Source organism: Colobus angolensis, unplaced genomic scaffold (assembly GCF_000951035.1).
Source record: "Colobus angolensis palliatus isolate OR3802 unplaced genomic scaffold, Cang.pa_1.0 Scaffold214, whole genome shotgun sequence".
Classification (NCBI taxonomy): domain Eukaryota; kingdom Metazoa; phylum Chordata; class Mammalia; order Primates; family Cercopithecidae; genus Colobus; species Colobus angolensis.
The window spans coordinates 3,940,564-3,949,653 of NW_012115311.1; the positions used below are offsets into that span (position 1 = coordinate 3,940,564).

The window sequence follows — 9,090 nt, forward strand, 5'->3', positions numbered from 1 at the left end:
TAGCAGATGTTAGTGATTTTTATCTTCTTGTTTTCTTCATGTTTCTATGTTTCATATGTTCATGGTACATTATCAAGGATGAAAGGAAACGTCTCCCTGGCTTCTTGTTTTATTCATGTTTCTAGATTTCATATGTTTTCATATATTCATGGTACATTATCAAGGATAATAGGCAACATCTCCCTAGTTAAAAACGAAACAAAATATGTCTTAGAAACAGCCAGAAGGTGGGCTCTGTACACTAGTTAGACACGATCGCAAATATGTAAATAGAATTGCCTGATAAAATTATATTGAAAATAAGACCAAATGTTGAACATGACACTCAATTGACTGATATTAATAATTCATATTTGATCCTATGACACAGGAAATTTTTAATAGTGCCAAGCACATACTAAAGCCAAAACTTATTAGATAACTAAATAACTAAATATCTATTCTGAATGTTATTTTTGCACTTTTGCTTTCGAAAGTTGAGGAAAGTTTGATTTAGAACTCTGAGGAAGAAAAAGAAGGTACCTTTAAATAAGAACATAATTAAAGAAGGATGCTCCTAAATCAAACTTAGCAAATTTGCATAGTGAGCCAAGTAAACCTGCAGATGGAGTATTTTAGGCATACCTTATTATGCACGAAACTAGCAATTCCAAATTCCGTAAGTCTGTGTTATTGTCATAAATTATTTATAATCCATTATTACAATCTCAAAATCACTTTCCACGACAGATTCTCAAATCCTGTAATTCCCAAATTCTCAAATTACAGGAATTCTCAAATTCCTGTAACTTCTTGGAATCACTCAAACAGAAAAAACAAAACACAGAAAGCAAGTGTGAGAGTGTGTGTGTGTGTATACAATTGAAGTAAACTAAGTATCCATCAGAGGAGAAATTTTTTCAGTAATTTATGTTAAATTTATAGTAGAGTAAAATGCATATTAAAAATAGCTATGTAGTGTAACACGTGTTACCTGACAAATTGTCAATGATGCGTTCAGGGAAAACACAGTATTTCAATTGATCCGATAAAAAAGATTGAATAAAGAGAATGTGTCTGTATCTGTGTGTGCACATGTGAGCACACACATGCACGTGTGTGTGACAGAAGAGACAAAGGAGAGAAAATAAATATTTGAAAAGCAATATAAAATATTCATGTCCCAAAATTTTGTTGAAAAATCAGTCTTATTTTTTGGTTCCAAAATAGTCATATGTAGAATGTCCTATGATTGAATTTGGAAGAGTATAGAAAATAGAATTTTGTAATATTTTCCCCTTTAAGTTCTAATTGTAAAGATGCTCTGCTAAGTATTCAGCAAAACAGGTTTAAACAATGTAATCTGTACTCCTCTAGTTGCACAGAATTTGAAGTTCACAATGCTCCAGAGCTGATTAATTACATATAAATTGTATTTTTCTTTGTGTGTAACTCAATAGATAATTAGACTTAATTGTCTTGTGAATGAATAGGAGTTGCATGTCAGAGAATAGAAGTTGCTATTATATAAAATTAAGAGTTTAAAAAGGTTGCAAAATAATTTTAAAACAATATTTGACTTATAAAGAGTCCTAATGTGCCAGAAAATTTTGTCCACATTTAATAATACACAGCTGCTCTTTAATTTGATTTCTTTCAAATGCTCTTTTGCTGGAAAAAGAGAAATCTACATAATGTAAATGCATTCACTTAACTTCTCTCTCCCACCCCTCTGCCCAGAAATAGCTTTGTGTATTGACTGTATATAATCAATTTTATCAATATTTTGTCTTTTAATTTTTTAATTTACTAAAATTATCTATGTCCTTTAGGCTATTCATGCTTCTAATATCTTCTAATATTTTCTAGATCTGTAGACAGGTTTTCTTTAGATGTTTTAAGATTTTGTGACACTTTACAGTCAATTTCGGATAAGTTAGGTCTCTTCCATTCATGCAATATTACGGATTAATTTTTCTGCTTCAGAGCAGTACTGTGAACTAACTGCTATTTATCCTTGAAGTGCTCACCTGCAGCTCACCTTTAACTTGAGCTGCTAATTTGGTAGTGGGTGATGAGGGTGAAGTAGAAGGGAAAGTAATTATTTTCACCTGTAAAAAAAAAAAGGGTACACACCTAATATACTTTGGACCTTGAATTAAACTGTTAAACCTGATTTGGAAAGAGGAAGCAACTTCATTATACAATTAATATTTTCCCTCAAATTGCCAGTTACTATAGCAAATGCATCTTTCCCATTGAAGCTTTTCACATGCAAGATTGAACAGGGTAATAACTGTCCTATTATCCCATTGTCTTTATAAAATATATGCAGCCTGCTACCTAGGAAACTTGAGTGTAGGAGGAGCTGTTCTGAGAGACTGCACATGGCTCCAGTTGCCAAGGAAACTCATGCCTTTTTTTCCCTGTAAATGCACAGAGCAGCTTCCTTATTAGGATTGGGTTAACATTCTTCTTAAAGGAAAAGCTAAGTGGAGAAGGTATGCATACAATGTGAATTGTAAACTCTATATAAGCTGTGGTGAATTGTTTTTAGCAAGTAAGCCTCAGTGATAAAAGTAAAAATGTGTGTATTTTCACATATTGTTTTATCTGGCATAATTGAAAATATTAGAAAATGAAAAAACTTGATGTTAAATGAAAAATAGGCAATTTGCTTATAAAGAAAAAATAGATTTTTTAATAAATGACATATACTGACAATGTATGGCATGTATCCAATGTAAATGAGATTTTAATTTGCACTTTTAGAATGACTCTACATAAAAACACTTTTCCTAAAATACTTTCATATCTAGCTATTATAATTAATTATCTAAATTAATCCTCTTTCTTTAGATCACTGTTATTATTGTGCTAAAAATCACCTATTTCTCCTCACTCACCACCACCGCTCTGCAGAAATGCTTCGATAACTCCCAGTCTTTCACTAGATGACAACTGTGTCCAGTGTACTGGCTCCTCATCTCACTAGGGTTTATGCTAAAGACGTAAAATTTGGTATAGATGTCCAAGCCTTAATCCTTCAAGGTGCAGACCTTTTAGCCAATGCTGTAGCCATTACAATGGGGTCAAAGGGAAAAGCAGTGATTATTGAACAGAACTGTGGAAGTCCCAAAGTAACAAAAGATGGTGTGACTGTTGAAACATCTATTAACTTAAAGGATAAATATAAAAATATTGGGATTAAACTTGTCAAGATGTTGCCAGTAACACAGGTGAAGAGGCTGGGGATGACACTACCACTGTACTGTTCTGGCATGCTCTATTGCCAAGGAAGGCTTCAAGAAGATTAGTAAAGGTGCTAACCTATTGGAAATGGGGAGAGGTGTGATGTTAGCTGTCTATGCTGTAATTGCCGAACTTGAACAGCAGTCTAAACCTGTGACCACCTGTGAAGAAACTGCTCAGATTGCTACAATTTCTACAAATGGAGACAGACCGTAGAAAGGTTACCATCACTGTAAAGGATGGAAAAAACACTGAATGATGAATTAGACATTATTGAAGGCATGAAGGTTGATTGAGGATATAGTTCTCCATACTTTGTGAATATACCAGAAGGCTAGAAATGTGAATTCCAGGATGCCTATGTTCTAATGAGTGAATAGAAAATTTCTAGTGTCCTGTCCATTGTACCTGCTCTTGAAGTTGCCAATGCACACCATAAAACTTTGGTCATAATTGTTGAAGATATTGATGGAGAAGCTCTAAGTACGTTTGTCTTGAATAGGCTAAAAGCTGGTCTTCACATTATAGCAGTCAAAGCTCCAGGGTTTGATGAACAATTGAAAGAACCAGCTTAAAGATATGGTTATTGCTACTGGTGGTGCAGTGTTTGGAGAAGAAGGCTTGACCCTAAATCTTGAAGATGTGCAGCCTTGTGACTTAGGTAAAGTTTGACAGGTCATTGTAACTAAAGATTATGCTATGCTATGCTCTTAAAAGGAAAAGGTGACAGGGTGCAAACTGAAAAAACATATTCGAGAAATCATGGAGCAGTTAGATGTAACAATTAGTGAATATGAAAAGGAAAAACTGATAGAATGGCTGGGAAACTTTTCAGATGGAGTAGCCATGCTGAAGGTTGGTGGGACAAGTGATGTCGAATGAATGAAAAGAAGGAGTCACAGATCCCTTAATGCTACAACAGCTGCTGTTGAAGAAGGCATTATTCTGGGAAGGGGCTGTGCCCTGCCTCAATACATTCCAGCCTAGTACTCATTGACTCCAGTTAGTGAAGATAAAAACATTGGTATAGAAATTAAAAGGATATTCGAAATTGCTGCAATGTCAATTGCTAAAAATGCAGGTATTGAAGGACTTTTTATAGTCGAGAAAATTATGCAAAGTTCTATAGAAGTTGGTTATGATGCTATGGTCAGAGATTTTGTGAATACGGTGGGAAAAGGAATCACTGATCCAACAAAGTTTGTGAAAACTGCTTTATTGGATGCTTTTGGGTGGCCTCTGTGTTAACTACAGCAGAAATTTTAGTCACAAAAATTCCTAAAGTAGAGAAGTACCCTAGAATGGGTGCAACGTGTAGAATGAGAGGTGGTATGAGAGGTGGCGTGTTCTAATTCCAAGAATAGTGCTTTACCTATATTAATGAACTGTGACAGAAAGCTCAAGGCAGTTTTCCTCACCAACAGCTTCAGAGAAGTCAGTTGGAGAAAATGACTGAAGAAAAGGCTGGCTGATATTTAAAAAATCACTATAACCATCAGTTACTGGTTTTAGTTGACAAAATACATAATGGCTTACTGCAGTCATTGTCCAAACCTACAGATAATTTATTTTGTATTTTTGAATAAAAGGCCTTTGCACATTCCTAATATTGGGTGCAAAGCCATGTACCAATATACTGCTTTCAACTTAAATCCCTGAGACATTACTACTATTTTGTTAAAATTGTAGTGTTTGCCATCACCAGATGAGAAGTTAAGCAGCCTTTCTGTGGAGAGTGAGAATAATTGTGTACAGAGTAGAGAATATCCAAATTATGTGACAACTTTTGTATAATAAAAACTATTTTAAAGTTAAAAAAAATCACCTATTTCATATTGTCTATTTTTGTGCTTCTGAAATTAAAATTCTCTAAAGTATAAAATCTCAAATTATATCTTCTAAATATTACCTCAGTATGATCTGTTACCACTTGTAGTTAGTTATTAAGTCCATCATTTATCAACTATGTAAAACAACTTTAGGTAAAATCTAATAATTTTTTTCAAAAGAGCCTTAAAAAATCATGTACTATGGAAAGAAAAAGGAAGTGGGAATATTTCCAGGCAAGATGGCTATTTCTTAGAAATTTGAGCTGTATCTTGTATGTTAATAACAATATTAAAATTCATATGGAACAAAAAAGACTCCCAGTAGTCAAAGCAATCTTGAGCAAAAAGAAAAAGCTAGAGGCATCACACTATCTGACTGCAAAGTATACTACAAAACTATAATAACTAAATTGGGCTGGCACTGCCATAAAAACAGACTCACAGACCAATGAAATAGAATAGAGCCCAGAAATAAATCCACATATTTACAGCCAACTGATTTTTTTAAATAAATATGCCAAGGACACACATTGGGGAAAATATTGTCTCTTCAATAAATAGTGCTGTGAAACTGGATATCTATAGGCAGAACAACAAAACCAGAACCTAATTGCTCACCTTATACAAAAATCAACTCAAAATGAATTAAATACTTAAATATAAGAACCAAAACTATAAGATTACTAGAAAAAGACACAGGGGAAATGCTTCATGACAAAAATTTGGGTAAAAACTTTTTGGATGAGACCTCAAAAGCATAATCAACAAAAGCAAAAATAGACAAATGTGATTATATCAAACTAAAAAGCTTCTGCAGAGCAAAGAAAGATATTCTAAGAGTGAAGAGATAACTTACAGAATGGGAGAAAATATTTGCAAATGAATCATCCAAATAGGAGTTAATATATACAATATATAAGGAACTGAAACAACCCAATACCAAAAAAATAAAAATAATTTTATTTAAATATGGGTAAAAGGCCTGAATAGACATTTCTCCAAAAAAGACATACAAATAGCTAGTGGGCATATGACAAAATGCTCAACATCACTAATCATCAGGGAGAGGCAAATCAAAACCACAATGCAATATTACCTTACTTCAATTTAGAATGGCTATTATCAAAAAGACAAAAAATAAAATGCTTATGAGGATTATGGAGAAAGTAAGACTCATATATAATGTTTGTGGAAATGTAAATGTAATAAAGCCATTATGGAAAAAAGCATAGAAGTTTCTCAAAAAAATAAAAACAGAACTGCCATATGATCCAGCAATTCCACTACTGAGTATGTAGCCAAAGGAACTGAAATCAATATGTCAAAAAGATATCTGTACTCTTATGTTTATTGCAGCACTATTCCTAATACACTATGTAGGGAAAAGCAACCCTCAAAGTAGATGGGCACCATCACAGAAACTGAGGAAAGGCATCTATGTTGAACTATCTGCTAGAGCTAGGATACACTCTTTCTCTCTTGTCCTTGAACAACAACTCGAAGTTTCCTGGCCTTCGGACTTCAGGACTTACACACACCAGCTTATTCTCAGGCCTTTGGCCTCAAACTGAGGGTTAACCATCAGCTTTTCTGGTTCTGAGCTCTTCAGACTTGGACTGATCCACGCTACTCAGGAGGTTGAGGCAGGAGAATCGCTTGAACTTGGGAGGCAGAGATTGCAGTGAGCCAAGATTGCGCCACTGCACTCCAGCCTGGGTGACAGAATGAGACTCCATCTCAATAAAATAAAAAATGAAATGAAATGAAATGATATAAAATGAAATGATATAAAATGAAATGAAATGAAATCTTAATAACTAATCAGTAAAATCCAAATTGCAACATGGTAATTTTTATTTTTTGTCACATTAGCAATAGTTTAAAAATTGATCATTGTCAATGCTTATTGGGAAAATGTACTCTCTACTATAAATGGGATTAAAATTGGTATAATTGATTGGAGATAAAATTTGATGGTATTTATTACAATTAAAAATGTGTGTATGCTTTGAGGAATTTACTTTAGGTTTCTTGATATTTGAATGGGCTTCCTCACTGTGGGGAACCCAGAGTCTCAAATCCGGCAGAGAAGTACCAGTGAAGCAGCTGTCCCTTCTTAAAATTCAAGAACAGTATGATTGAGCCTTAGCCAGTTTGAAACTCCTACCCAGGAATTTGAACCCTGAGAGAATTGACACAACATGTAAGGATGGTGAGAGGTCATTTGTGGTGGCAGTAATGGGATTAAAATCCACTGCTATAGCCAAGATTGTTCATTGTCATTTAGCCCTAATGTTCATAACAATTTATGTTCAGCATGATAATGAAAAGCATATCATTTAAGTCTTGAAAGATGCACACATCTGTGATGGGACATTAGCTGTTCCTTGCCTTTTCTAATTTTCTGACTTTTCTGTGCTTGGTTCTTTAAAATTCCTGATAATGCTCTGAAGCACATAGTAGCCTTCTGATAAAGCATTTTTCTGGTGAAGTTAGCTAAATTGGTGTCTGTTATTGGTAAAAAGATTTATGAATAGGGCAATGCACCTTCCTGTGGCCCAGAAATCTTACATCTACTAATCTAGTATATCAAGATACTTCAGCAAGTGTGCAAAAACCTAAGTACTAGGAAATTCAATACTGTATTGCTTATAATCAAGATAATATGAGACAGCCTCCATAGGGTAACTGCAAGACATAATAGATGACAGCATCTTTATACAATTAAATGTTATACAAATATTAGAAATACATTCATTTATGTATATATATTATTTGTGATATTAAAAAGTTGCAAATGCGAGTGCACATGACCTAATTTTATTTTTAAAAGACAGAAAAAAATCTACACATATGTTGACATGTGTATGACTGTTTAGAAAAAAGTGATGGATATGGATATTTAAGAAAAAGGCATAGGAAGATATCACTGATGTACTAATTTATTAAAAGTAACTATTTTCTTCACTTATATATGAAAAAATAGCAGTGCTTTTTAAAATGAGAATGTGATTTTACTTTTAGGAAAAATAAGAATGGACAATCAATACTAGTGTTTTTCATTCTGTACTGATTAGGCCAATATGTTTCTGTTCTAAGTAAAATATTCTAAGAAGGCTGTAGCTAAATTAAAGCACAAGACAACTAGATATTGAAGGGTGTAGAACCATGCCATGCAAAAAAAGAGGCAACCTAATCATAACCATTTAACTGAAAACATGAAAGTATATAAAATTTTATGGGTATTTTTCCTCCAAATATTTGAAACTGACATTATGTACATGACATAATACACATTTGTTGTAGTAACCACTTTGATGTACCACACAGACCATACTTCAAGAATGAAAGACGTATTCCCCCAGCTGCTGAGAGAGCTGCAGGCAAACAGTCTTTAGCTGTCAGCAATTTGAAAATTGTCTCAATGGAGAAAACCACCTACCCCAAGATAAACTTCTTTCCCAAACAGCCCACATTTACTAACCAACTAATCATCACTGGTGCAGAGGCAAGCTCTGTCTATTTTATGGAGATTTTCCTAACAAGAATCTAGGACAATCATCATTCCACAATTTTCACTAGAATTGTTTATGATATACAAATGCGATCCCCAACCCTTTTGGCACCAGGGACCAGTTTCATGGAATACAATTTTCCATGGACCCAGGGGATGGGTGAATGATTTGGGGATGATTCAAGCATATTACATTTGTTGGGCATTTTATTTCTATTATAATATATAATGAGATAATTATACAATTCACCATAATGTCGAATCAATGGAAGCCCTGAGCTTGTTTTTCTGCAACTAGATGGTCCTATCTGGGGATGATGGGAGACAGTGACACATCGTCAGGCATTAGATTCTCATAAGGGGTGTGCAGCGTAAATCCCTCACATGCAGAGTTCACAATAACATTCACACTCCTCTGAGAAGGTAATACCACCACAGATCTGACAAGAGGCGGAGCTCAGGCAGTAATGTGAACAATGCAGAGCTGACACATACAGACAGAGCTCTGCTTGCTCA

At 34.2% G+C, this 9,090-nt stretch overlaps 1 pseudogene; it reads left to right on the forward strand.

The window, feature by feature from the left end:
- The first annotated feature begins 2,903 nt into the window (after nucleotides 1–2,903).
- Nucleotides 2,904–4,583, forward strand: LOC105512527 (annotated as a pseudogene).
- The last annotated feature ends 4,507 nt before the right edge of the window (nucleotides 4,584–9,090 follow it).